Source organism: Eptatretus burgeri, chromosome 2 (genome assembly GCF_056783735.1).
Source record: "Eptatretus burgeri isolate ZD-2024b chromosome 2, Ebu_testis_v1, whole genome shotgun sequence".
Classification (NCBI taxonomy): Eukaryota; Metazoa; Chordata; class Myxini; order Myxiniformes; family Myxinidae; genus Eptatretus; species Eptatretus burgeri.
This window is the reverse complement of record NC_140962.1, coordinates 149,258,524-149,272,444: the sequence shown is the minus strand read 5'-3', so window position 1 is coordinate 149,272,444 and position 13,921 is coordinate 149,258,524. Positions and strand designations below refer to the sequence as shown.

The window sequence follows — 13,921 nt, the reverse complement described above, 5'->3', positions numbered from 1 at the left end:
GGGTAAAGAATAGATCCCCTCTCTTATGGGAAGCTTTTTTCTTTACGACAGACACATTTATGCACATATTTATTTTGCGAGCGCTGAGGCCCACCCTTTTTCGACCGCACGGGTTGTCATGGAGACGGTGCGCAAGTGGGGCCGGGTGAGCTTGCGGGGACTCTGCACCCGCCGAGATGCGCAGATATCAAAAGAATTGGAGAGGTCCGTTGAGGGAGAAAGAAAGCAAGAGAGGAAGCGCGCGAGAAGAGAAGCGAACAAGAAGTGGGCAAGCGCGTGAGAGAAGAAGCGAGCAAGCGAGCCAGAGAGGGTGCAAGCGCACAAGCGAGGAAACGAGCGAGTGAGCGTATTGGTGTCTGACCAGTGCCAATTCGTCCTTCCCAGTGCTTGAGCAAGCGAGCATGTAGTGCACGTGTGGGTGTGAGCAGCGCCGAAAGCGAGTGAGGCATGGGTCGGTCACAACGAGTGAGGAGCGGGTAAGTCACCAAAGAACCGTGTGGGTCACTGGACGTCACCAGTTTCGTGAAGTGTGAAGAGCTGCTCGTGTCGCATCACCAGGGTCGAAACCCGCGACAGACGATCGCGGTGCCCATCCCACCCCCCCCCCCCCAGACGTCGACTGGTGTTCAAGGCTGTTCACGAGTGGGTGCACGACAAGTCTGAGTGCTGGCGACGGACAAGACACGCACACACACACACACACACACACACACACACACACACACACACACACACACACACACACACACACACACACACACACACACACACACACACACACACACACACACACACACATTTCAGGACGTTTTCACTTCACGGACGACTTCTCCCTGGTGAGCGAGAGGACTCTTCTCCCCCCCCCCCCCAAATGATCTGCTGGGTACCCTTGTCTGTGTTTAGTTGCAAGTCAGTCAACTCCCCGATAAGCATCTGCTCTCCGTATCTTTCCTGTCATTTTGATTGATTTCACCTGATTAACTATTCATTTCAATTGCTTTGGAATTTATTCATTTATTTACCTCAGGAAATAAAAAGTTCTTTTTATTTATTTATTTATTTATTTTATTATTAATGAATCATTTGTTGACTTCCAACCTGTCTGTGTTTGTCCTTTCCTTCCATTGGTCTAGCATTGTCTGAACCTAGATAGACTGGAGGGTAATTACCACAGATGTGACCAAAAATTAGTTTTAACCAGCGGTTAAAACGCTCGGCCGCCCTAATTAAGATCGAATCAAGATAAGATTGGTGCTTTGGCGAGGGCGAGCTCCCCGCTCAGATAGCCATGTGACCTCTAGTTAAATGGCATAATTATATGGTGGACACTGGAACTCTCGTGGTTAACTGGGTGGCGTTCATGGTTCTAAAACAACCCACCATACCTCAACGTTAATTGTGAGCAGTGGCCCCAGATCCGGCTCTTCCAAGGATAACCAGGGATTAATCCCCCTGAGTGACAAACTGGTGTCTCGGTTCCTGTGGCCGCAACAATATATATCTGTATTTTGTTTTTTTTCACAGCAAGAGCACTTCCTTGTGTGACCCAACTGGAGCTGCTGGGGGGACATGGCATGCTCCATGACGTCATACTCTCATGATACATTCACTCGTCTATCATTAAAATGCGATGTTACTGTTTTTTGTGTAAATCATACATTCAGAAATAAAATTATTAAATAGATCCAATTACATTATTAAGAAACTTTCTGTCTTGGAAATCCTTTTCCTGACCATTTTCTTTCAGGCCTGTCACTGTGTGTGAGATATTTCTCACGGGAAGGGACATCAGGACGAACAGGGGGACAAAGGAGGGGGGAGCGAGATGTGAGGATGGGGAGGAGTTAAAGCACTATATGCACGGATAAATTTGGTAAACAGGACGACTAATTGGTCCGTCAGTGAAGCGACAGGTAGGCTCTGCGAGTTAGATAGAAATAAAGAAGAAGAACAAGGAAACCAGATAAAACGGGTATTTCACTCACATTTCTTCACTTCACTCTCTGAGTACTTCTGCACACATCATTGGTTTAAAGTTGGAACAACATGAGCCAGAATGAGAGATAATCCTTTCCCTGACCTGACCAGGCAACACTCCCCTCATCCAAAAATCTGAAGAAACCCATCTACCCAACAAATATAGACCAGTAACATGCCTATAAACAACATACAAACTTTTAACAGGTATAATCACCGATGCAATTTACGAGCACCTCACTCAACAAGGAGCTGAAGAGACACTAACAGAAAGGATGCAAGAGAGGATGCCATGGAAAAATAGATAATTTATTGTGAAACAAAATCATATTCGAAAACTGCAAGCTCGGACAAACCAACTTATCCGCAGCCTGGATGGATTACAAAAAGCCATTGATGGTGTCCCACATCCATGAATTATAAAACGCCTGCAAGTGTAAAAACACAGCCCGTGGGGCCTGGTCAGTTCCGACTTCATCGATATTGGATATATTCATTGTTTTTATTCCGGCCCTGATGAACTTCATACTCATTAAGACTCATTATCTTTCTTCCTGGGCAAAAATTCAGAAAAAATAGAAACACTGCGATAAGGTGTAAACATTGTTCCATAGAAGCATTTTTCCATACAATAAGGAAAAACTACGAATACTCGGAGTTTTAGGACTTTGAAGATTAATTGGCCCGAATGAACTTCATTCTCATTAAGACTCATTATCTTTCCTCCTGGACAAAAATTCGGAAAACAAGCTGCAGACATTGTTCCATAAGAACTGTAGAAACATTTTATCATGATGGGTTTGGGTGATAAAATAAATAAATTGATGATGATTAAAATAAAATATATTAATCCTGAAATAAATATACTCAAATATGATATGATGTTTTAAGTACCATTTTGAATTAACATAATTATATTTCTCCTCTGGATGGAATGATCATCTGTATATTAAATGTGTAAACAGGTTGAACTTTGCCAGTAAGTTGAATATAAAGAAGAGTTGCCCGTCATGTAGAACTATCTTGAGAATTTTGTATGGAAGACACAAACAAGTTGGAATGTGGATTTGAGAAGGTGTCCAGATGTATTCACGAAACTCTGGTCATTTCAAGATAATATATCTTCCCAGTTTTGGGAGAAGCAGACTGATTTTTAACCTATATAAGATTGAAACTTGTTTTAATGGCCATTCGAGTTGGTGTTTGACGTCATTCTAGCATTCTGTGCGATTAATATGTCTGGGTTTGAATATGTGTTCCAACCATTTAAGCAGGAGCTGTCAAAGAAGACTGAAGATAAGGTTCACCTGGAAATTGTCAAGACCAGGCGAACTGGCATCAGCATCAGAAAATTATTTTAAAAAACTGTGTCTTACTGGACGCTATATAAAGACGAAGATTCTCCGGTTATGTTGAGAGATCTGGAGTAAATTTGTCTGTCCAGGATCTCCTGTGCTGGCACATATAATCTGTTTGCTTGTTCAATAAATGCTTTAAAATTGTACTGACGTTGTTTATCTGTATCTACAGAACTATTATACCAAACCAGATGCAAAAATTATGAATAGTCGACGAGTTTTAGGACTTTGAAGATGAATTGATTCGACTTATCAACTAAGTCAATTGGTGACAAATCTGAAATTTTATTGCGGGAGGTTCTGCGGCATCACCAAAGTAGCATCCCTCCGAGTTTCAAGTCATTCTGATCACAGGTTGCAGAATAATGATTGAAAGATTGATTGTGGACAGACGGACGGACGAACGGACATGGACCTCTATTTTATGTCACTTCCTTCGGAACTGACTAAAAAATTGATCCCCAAATCGTCACACTGATCAAGAAAGCAATGACGCTTTGAAACACAATGCTGATACTTCCTTAGTTGGAAGGAAAGGTTGAAATCCCAGGAGTAAAGATATGACATGGGTTTTGGCCACTTGGAAATCTTACAAGGTGACAGGGGTTTCCCCCTCATGTTTTGCCTGGCTCTGGACTCTTCAATGAATAAGGACACGGATACATTCTGATATGCAACAATAAAATGACCAAAGAAACAAGAAAAGTGACACACCAACTGTACATGGATGATCTGAAACTCTTCACACCAAATGGTGAGAAATTGCCAGATCAACTTATACTAGTCAAGGATAACTCACTCAGAGGACTTGGAAATGGAGTTTAGTCTTGACAAATATGCCAAATGCACATTTGTACAAGGAAAAACAAAAAAAAGAACAGACAACATCTCAATTGATGAAAGTACAAAACGGAAAAAATAATAATAATAATAATTAAGCATCCTACAAATACCTTGGAATTGAAGAAAGCACTCAGGTACAACAAAACAATGTATAAAATAATCAGCAAAGAGGACCGAAGCAGAAGAAGACTAATTCTGAAGTCATCTTTCTCCCCAAGAAACAAAACCAAAGCTAAACACCAACTTGCAGTGCCGGTATTCCACAAGAGCTGTGCAATTATAAACCGGCCACAAGCGTAGATCAACAACGTCAACACCAAAACAAGGAAACTTCTAACTATTCACAAAATGTTCCACAAAAACCAATGCATACCAAAGTTGTACTTACCGAGACGAGAGCAAGGAGGCGGTTCAATGGAGCTTAACTCGGTGCACAGACACCATGTGTAGGACTAGTGGAGCATGTGAAAAGCTCAGACTCTCAAATGACATTTGTACATGAACAAGAAAACAACAGATCAGAAAATGGATCCTTAATCGATTTAGCAAAAAAACTTCCAAAAACAGGTACAAGTGAAAGATACAACACAAGAAAACGAAATAGAAACAAACACAGCCCCAATCATTGCAAAGAAAAAAAAAATAGGGCCGCACATCCTGAAGCTCACCTGGATTAGGAGCAACAGTCACTCAAACCTCCCACAGACCCAAATTTCTTTTTTAGTGTCGTGAACAAACTTTGGTACATCACAGGTGATGAAGGATGTGGTCAAGTTTCATCGAAACTGTATGTGTAGTTTCAGAGAAGAGAGGAAATACCTATTTTGGGGTGTCAACCCCCCCCCCCCCATACACTCCCTTAATGATTGCAGATTTTGATGCGGTCAATAAACCTTAGTTAGGCATCAGATATGAAGCTTGTGGCGAAGTTTCATCAAAATTGTGTTTGGTTCAAGCGATAATGACTGAAGTGTTTACGGACTGATTGACTGACTGACAGACCTACAGACACTGTTCAATCACATAAGCTCACAGGAATAAAATCCAGGTGAGCTAAAAAAGGAAAGCTACAAAAATAAATATCAGGAGATGTACTCTGACAAATGGGAGAATGACAAAAGAGCAAGAATATTTTTTAAAAAGAAAAGAAAAAAAAAAAGAACGTGACAGGATAGAGATCCACAAGGAAGGCTCATTGGATTGGCTAAGATGAGGTCAAATTAGTTGGGACGGAGAACGAGTCATCATCAATGCCCAAGACCAAGAATATTCCACTCATGCCTTTAAGAAGATGGCGGGATTGAACCAATCAGACAAATGCAAGTTTTGTGGGGTAGAAACAGAATGTACCAGTCACCTCTTCTCGGGATGTAAAAAAAACTCATGTTGGAACAGCTGTACACAGGAAGACAATGACAGCATCTGTTGAGTAATCCACTGGCACGTCTGTAAACATTTCAACATCCTGGTCCCAGAACAATCATGGAAACACAATCCAAATCTGATCCTCAAACGTGAACAAGTAATCCTCCACAAGACAAAATGATCCCATCAAATGCGGACATTGAAAACAAAGCATTGAATCTGGACATGGTGCTCAAACACAAAAAGGAAAAGTTGGCATTGTTGATCGAGGTTTCAGTTCCCAATGACTTTGGATGAAATGCCACAGAAATCAGGAAAATGACCAAATACCAGGAACTGAAAAACGAAGTCAAGAGGACTTGGAAATTGAAGAAAGCTGAAATTATACCAGTGATAGTTGGAGCTACAGGAATGATGAAGAAAACCCTTACTAAGTACTTAAAAATCATTCCAGGGAATATCACTCCAGAGGCTGTCAGATGTTCAGTGAAGATGTTGAAAAGAACCCTTTGAACGAGGCCATGAGAACAAAATTTCACAGCTTAGTTCATGAATTGTGATCCTTCATCAAAAAATAGGAGATAGAGATTTGGAGTTCTGGGAGAACTTCCTCCCACCTCCTGAAACCCAAATAGAGATAACAACCAACAGAGAGATGTTAGAGAAAACAACTAAACAAGGACAAGGAAAACCAGATAAACCAGGTATTTCACGCACACCGTTTCACTTCCTTCTCCGAGCAATTACACAGAACATTGTGGCTTAAAAGTTGGAACAACATAAACAAATCAAAAATAATAGAAAACATGGGATATTCGTTTCACTTGAATAGTTTATTTTTTCGTTGTAGTTAATTTTTTTCCTGTAACAACATAATACTCTCCAGTGAGCACACTCACGTTGGACCAGTTCTCGGAAAAGTTTGAATGGTCACAATAGGATTTCTGATGTTGGACGTCTGTACAAATGACGTTTTGTTCGTCAAAACATTTCCACCTCATCCCCACCTCTAACCCCTTAACCATAACTCACGAGCCTACACCAAGAAATTCGACACAGATGTTCATCCTTTTCTGTGTAGCTTCGAAACAGCTTCACCTTATTCTCAGTACTAGGTAATTCTATTGAAGCCGTGAATATAAATCATGGTTCTGGTTCTAAATTTTATTGAAAAAGGAAAAACTGTTCGACTAGCCCTTGTACAATAAGGCACATATCAAACATAAGGTAGATATCAAACATAGGTACACAAACACACAGGTACACAAACATAAGTGTGAACCATATGTAACCATCACATTTATTTTACATTTATCCTCCTTTGTTATTTTAAAGATGTTTTAATATCAATCCTTCTAATACAATCAGTAACTGAACCATCTTTACATTACCTGTCCTGATGAAGCTGTTTTCAAACTGCATGGACATTAGATCCTTTATGGAATTTATACAGGTGTGTCAGCTTCATGACATCACACAGGAATGTAATGATGTCAGACTTGCTGTGCCGATTTGACATTGTCGTTACTTTTGGCATATCCAGCGGCAAATTCTTCATCTTTTGTTTTCACCTGATTTTCTGGAAAGTCCACAACACTTTTAGACCTTCTTCACTTCACATTGTAGCAATGATTTATAAATTATCATCACAAAAATATTTCATAAATATTTTATGAATTAATTGATTACTCTTGGAGTGTTAGTGTTTTGGAGTGTTTCTTTATCTTTTATGAATCAAACCTTCAACTCACCCTGACCAGTCACATTCAGACAACAGTACTTCAACCTTGTTGTTGTTAAAGTCTTCAAAGCACTCTTCTGATGCATTTGATAATCAATGTGAAAGTCCAGGTTTGAATATTGAGGTAGAATAAAGTCGAGTGAAGGGGATAAAGAAGAGGTGAACATAAAACCTGTAGTGTATTGTATTATTTCCAGTTTGGGTGTGACCAGAACTGTCATGGACTCAGGGTGGGTTTGTTTACATCATTTATAGGGAAGTGACGTGTTCATCGATGGGAGATAATATCGTCAACATTTGAATAACACAGGAAAGGTTAATGGGGGTCATAAACATCACTTTATATAATTTGAGTTTATAAGAGATGGAGGAGCACTGTTAGCTTGAAATCCAGGAGGGAAGAGAGTGAGACAAAACAGACTCTGGAAGGTGTTTCCATAAACAGAAGTGAAGAATAAAGGAGTTGAGCTGCACACTCAGTCTGGATTCTGGATGTTTAACCAGGAGGGGGATACTGAAAGAACTCATGCATCCTGGAGTTTCTGCGGAGGATCGGAGGATTGAGACGGCAGAGAGAACCATGTTGGAGAATACATAGGAGAAACAGAATTTGCACCGACCAGCCTGTGATGTGACAGCAGCAGACATCATGCTTTGACATCATCACAGAAGATTCCAATAATTTAAGAGTTTGAGATTCCACAGAATCCAGAATGCAAATGTGATGCAACGGGTGTAGGGGGATGTGTTGTTGACGTGGCTGGGCAACTCAAAGCTGATCAGGACACGACCGAACCATGTCCTCCATATCCATATCTAGTCCTGACCAACAAATGAATGATCTGGCTCGGGTCTTCATCTGACACGTACCTCGGTGGTTTTCATGTCATTCTGCAAGCATGTGTCCTTGAAGTGGGGATGGTGTAACTGCACAGTGCACATCTTCCCCACAATAGACACCCGTCATCGTCGACAGACAACTCGTGTCTGTGACACCAATATGGTTTTAGCAGTTGGCCTAATTATAGTCAGTACTGCAATTAGGCCAACCCAACATGGTGTACTTGCACACTTTGATCAAGACGGGGCCTTTTCTACTACTATCTTTGATTTGTTTTGCGGTAATGGGAAGAGAATCTACTACAGTTTTGAAAACGAAGTATTCCTCGGGATCCGCAGTATTTGGATCATCTTCCTGAAATCTACTCAACATAGGTGTTGGCATTTTTCTCAGAGGTGCGGTACTCCATCTGGTAAGTATACCCAGACAACAACAATGTCCAACATTGAAGTTTCACTGCAGCAAGAGGTGGAATTCCTGTTTTTGGTCCAAATATACACGTCAAGGGTTGGTGATCCGTTAACAGCCTGAAATTCCGGCCAAACAAATACAAATGGAATTTCTTTATGTCGTACACAATTGCCAACCCCTCATTCTCAATCTGCGCATAATTTTTCTTCACAGCACTGAGGGTTCTTGAGGTCTATACTATCGGTCTTTCGGATCCATCTTTCAGTTTGTGACTTAATACCACCATCAACTTAGGGGAATCTTCATCCAGAAACAACTGATTGAAAGCACCGGTTAAATCTAACTTTGAGAAGAATTTGGGTTGTGTACCATTCTGCGTATCTTTAGAAAACAGATCCTGTATGTTGGGGAGTTTGTACCCATCACCATCAATAACCTCATTAACCACTATATCATCACCACAAACCCTCACCTTATCATTTGGTTTGGACACATGAACTGCTGGTGATGCCCAATCACTATGGTCCACACTATGGGGTACAAAATATCCTCCTTAATTAACCTGACATATTCATTTTTTACATTTTCTACAATAGAATACGGTATTGGACGCGCTTTCTGAAACACTGGTTTTCCATCAGGCTTTATCTTGAGAGATGCAGTGAACCCTTTTATGCCCATACCCTCAGGCCTTAGTTATTTTATAACTTGGTTTACACAGTTCTTCAGCTATAATGTAGGGTCGGTAAGTCGAAATATAAATATAAGTTCAATTTTTAGAAATTACATATTTTTACGATTTGTTTTCGGATGTTCCATGGAAAAGACAAGGGTAGGTGGGCGGGGGGGGGGGAGGAAATATAAATCCCGGACCAGGAGGATCGAAGAAGACATTGAAGATTGAAGACCATTCAAATGCAGTATGCCCATGCTCACTGTATCCTCTGATGTGAAAAACAATAAAGAAGGATTAAAACTTGTTTTTACAATATAGTCTGGCATGTTTTTCTTAGAAAAACCTGTTGGATCATCAAACAAATGGAAACAATGCTGAGAAAATTACTGTCCAAGTCTAAGACAAATATAAGCCTTTTAACACAACAAATATAACAATGAATTGCTCGTTGAGCAAGGAATTGCCGGAATAACTTTGTCATATCTCCATGATCTCTGAAAAAAAACAAAAACCTGGAAATCAATTTGCTTCTTATAAGTCGATAGTGCTACTGTTTAATGAGTTATATGTTGTGGTGCCGGGTGTCGGTGGTGAGCATGAACGCTAGGTGGAGCAGAACAGTTGGCTCCACTGAACACCCGGACTCTGTAGGTCGTCACCCCGGATAACTCCGGAGCAGACGGGTCCCTTATCGGACGGAGGATCACCAATAGGTCGACCGCGTGGGATCCAATCGATTGCCAATTTCAATTTAGCTAAATACCAACGTCGTCTAAACTACCGGGGAAATTCACCCTCGGCAGAGCTCGAGCGGAATGAGCAGTTAGCATGCTCGAACCATGCGTAACCTGAGCAGATGGTTACCGAGGCCCGTCAATCCAAATGCACAATTTACCCTCGCTATTTCTCAACATGCACCATGCTAAACCAATGAAAGAAACACAAAAACGAGCTGAAACATTCAACAGGGGATTTATTTACAATGGGGCGGGGGGGGGGAGGGAGGGAACACAGAAAGAGCAGAGTTAAACCGACTAAAAGCAATGCAGGTATGTACAAGGCACTAAAACAATTCTACTTGAAGACGGGTCCACAGACACACACGTACACATAAATACCCAAAAGAAGTGATGGCTGCAGCCTTTATTGAAGGTTCCCAGCTCGAGGGAAGATGGGCTGGAAACCAGAGCTATCATGGACCTTCCCGCCTCGTGCGGCCCTTGACAATCTGGCTTGGCGGGACTTGAACCCGCAGATTGATGCTGCTGTAAGCACCAGGTACGGAGGGCAGCGTCGGGCTCCAGTACACTCCTCTGGCACGTGACGAGACCAGAGCCAGTGACGCGATGAGACCAGAAGCCAGCGATGAGACGAGACGAGACCAGACGCCAGCGACGAGACGAGACCAGAAAACCAAATGACCGCGCCGTCCCGTCTATTTCTTCTCTCTTTTCTTGTCGAGGGCAGGGACGTGTCTCACCTCTCCGCACCCCTCATTCGCCGGGGAAAATCGGCGTCTCTCCATGATTGGTCGGGGGGTGTGTCGGGGTGTCTTGATCTCCCGCCCTCTGAAGAGGCTCTGCTTCTCTTGGCGCTCACTCTGTACTCATTGGCTGAAAAATGAAGCATACCCTTATTTGGCGCCAGGCCAGAGCGAAACGCTTACTGAGCGCGTGAAGAGCGTGGATAATTCCATGAGCAGAGTGTCAGGATGAAGCAAAGGTATTGTTGTTGTTGTTGTTCTAAGTGTAAAAATCCTATCTATAAAATAAATTCGCAGCGCATGCACATTTAATTCCCATTGGACTAGGGACGGGACCCTAACTAGAAACACGTACTTACCGATCTATAAGGACCTTATAACTGATCTACAAGTTATAACCGACGTTTATAACTGATCTATAAGGACCTGAATGTTGAGTGCAGTAAGCTTCCAAATTTGTAACAATAGCACTTAGTTTGGTCATGATCATAACTTGGAAGTCAATCGGACTTGAAATGGCGTTTTTAATCGCAATTTGAAAGTTTTGACCCGACCCCCCTGACATTCGACCCACGACCGCTAAGAAGGGTATTGGTGTGAAACCCAAATGAGACATATGGTTGGATGCAGTATTGGAAGATACACATTTTGGATTTGGATTGAAGTCGATACGACCATTTTATCGGACGATATTGCAAAAATAAGAATTTCGGTTTTTCGGTCACCTTGACCTTGACCTTTGACCTAGATTCGCCAAAAACTACAAGTGTCCAAGTTGGACCATGGCCGACGTCTGTACCCAGTTTGGTCATGATCGCTGAAACGGTGTCGCTCCAACAGGGTAAACAAACACGCAAACAAACAGACAGACAGACAGACATACAGAATGACACACACAACCAACCAACATAATTGCCGAAATCCGAAGGATTCCGGCAATTAATAACAAATATAACACTTTTAAAATAAATATAAGCCTTTTTACAATATGGAATATAAATATAATTCATCAAGATTGCAGCTAAAGACGACTTTAATCAACCCTAAACGTGCATGGGTGCACGTGCGCAACATTGCATGTGTGCGTGCACACCAGTGCATAGTGCTGGATATGATTTAAAAAAAGGTGTCTACTAGGAGTCAACATGCTCAAAACGGTCAATCAGAGCCATAACCAGCAATTACTTTTCAGCGGGCATCTGATCGTACCATCTCACTGGTGGTGGAAGAGGGAAAACAACTGGTGTGGAATTATCAAACCTTCCAGTGCCAATATCGACATAACTTTTGAACTTTCCATTTGAAGTTAATTTCCACAAGTTCATTACACCAACTAATAAAACTTTGCATGAGTTACATGCAAAGTTTATTGCTTGCATTTGGAAATTTCTTACTGCCAGTCTGCTGTTTTCGTACTTCGCTGCAGTGATGTTTTGGGGGAGACAAGATGGCGGAGAGTGAACGTCCGGTGACTTCATTCCTCGGTATACAATCGCTGTGGACGCGACCAATCCAGGTGTAGAGATCAGTGCCCATAATGCCTCAAAATTGAGAAATCCAAGATGGCCACCACCGACAGGCTGAAATGTATTTATGTCCAAATATTTTTGACGAAACAAGGTAGAAAGTTGAATGAAATGTGCTTTTGTAGGTTTTCATATATGGGGAATACAACACCATATTCAGTTTTGCGATAAAATGTGAAAAAAGAACTGCTTGAAACTCATATTTATTGCAAAAATTGTCTTTTTTGAAGATGAATAATTTGTCGACCAGATAAGATCCACAGGTCGGTTGATCAGATAAGATCCACAAGTAGGTTGATCCTGTGTGTCCAATAATAAATTACTTAGTTTGCATTTTTTTCCATTGAGGATCGTCTGCATTCCTTGTTACTGCAGATCGTCGCCGCAGCCAGTCACGTCACAGGAGGAGTGACGTCACCGAACAGTCTAGCAACTCTAGTAACTTCACGTTTTGCACGAGCGCATCAAGGTCAAAAGGAAACAGCCCCGTGGGCTGTGGTGCGCGCTGTATGGTTGATGTCGATTTATTCCCACTTTTCTGTTTCTATATTGTTACCAAGCCTCGAAGTTGTAAGTATTCATGTACCAGCTATTTGATGGTTTTCTTAGTGACTGATATTCCTTGTCATTGTTGCTCTGTTTTTAGTGAAAGCATCATGTCAACCTTTCTATTGTCATCACGTCAATGGTCTCCATCAATCGCTCATTACATTCGTTAACGGCTATCATCATCCAAATCGTACTACTCTCCTCAATCGTCATCATCAACCTCATCGTCTCTCCATCGTGATATGTATAGTCATTTGTAGTCGTCTTAACCGCACGTGCATCTTAATCGTCTAGTGTCCCGTCCTTCTATTATCAACGTCCTTTCATCACTGAAAACATAGCTGAAGGCATAGACCGTACTCGAAAAAGACCAGTGTCGCTGGAGCCACAGTCATAAAAATCATGTGGGCAGAAATATCCAAAACTGTGTGATCTGTAGTGGTGTGGGCATTGTGTAGTGTGCATGTAGTCTAGCATATCAGAAGTTTGCATGTAAGTGGAGCATATCAATAGTTTGCATTTACTCTAGTTGCTAGTATGCAGAACATGGTGGTGGTTTTGTTGCAGGTGATTGCATGAGTGGTACGATGATGACACAAGCAGAGAAACGGGTGCTGGAGGGAAGCTTGTCACTGAAAAAGGAACCCAAGAGGAGACGCCAGGACACTGACATTGACTACAGAAAGTGCATCATATGTCAAGGACTTGTTGCAAAGGGACTATATAATGTCACAACAACAGACAAACTAGTTTTGGCCATGAAGGCTCGACAAGATGAGACATTTGAGAGACTCAAACATGACTCGGTTACTGGTACATGGCTGACAGACAAGATACCCAAATGGCACAGTAAGTGTAGAAACTGGTACACGAATGAGAAGTTACAAACTTGCTGAAAAGAAGAACCAAGGAAGAAGTGATGCTGAAGACTTCAACCAGCCTGGGCGCAGCACCTCTTCCCAGCATTCAAGGTTAACCAGGACCAACACGCCAACATTTGATGTGAAGAATGCATGCCTCATCTGCAACAAACGGTGGATGCGTGGCAAAGAGCCAACATGCAGAGTATCTACAGAAAACTGTCAGCAGAACATCATAGATAAGGCAAAGCAACTAAAAAGAGAGGACATTCTCCTCAAATTGGTTGGTAA

At 41.8% G+C, this 13,921-nt stretch overlaps 2 protein-coding genes across 3 annotated transcripts in view; one reads left to right on the top strand and one right to left on the bottom strand.

The window, feature by feature from the left end:
- Positions 1-7,014, bottom strand: part of LOC147033523 (zinc-binding protein A33-like) — a 33,559-nt gene extending 26,545 nt beyond the window's left edge. Inside the window, exon 1 of one of the 2 annotated variants that reach the window (XM_085855654.1) lies at positions 6,935-7,014. The gene's annotated coding sequence lies outside the window, so the exon portion shown is untranslated. Of the gene's footprint in view, positions 1-4,566; positions 4,592-6,934 lie in introns of those variants that run through there. The other variant, XM_085855664.1, reaches the window with a different exon arrangement.
- Positions 1-13,921, top strand: part of LOC147033509 (E3 ubiquitin-protein ligase TRIM7-like) — a 1,095,521-nt gene that overhangs the window by 520,496 nt on the left and 561,104 nt on the right. The gene's annotated exons all lie outside the window — the stretch shown is intronic.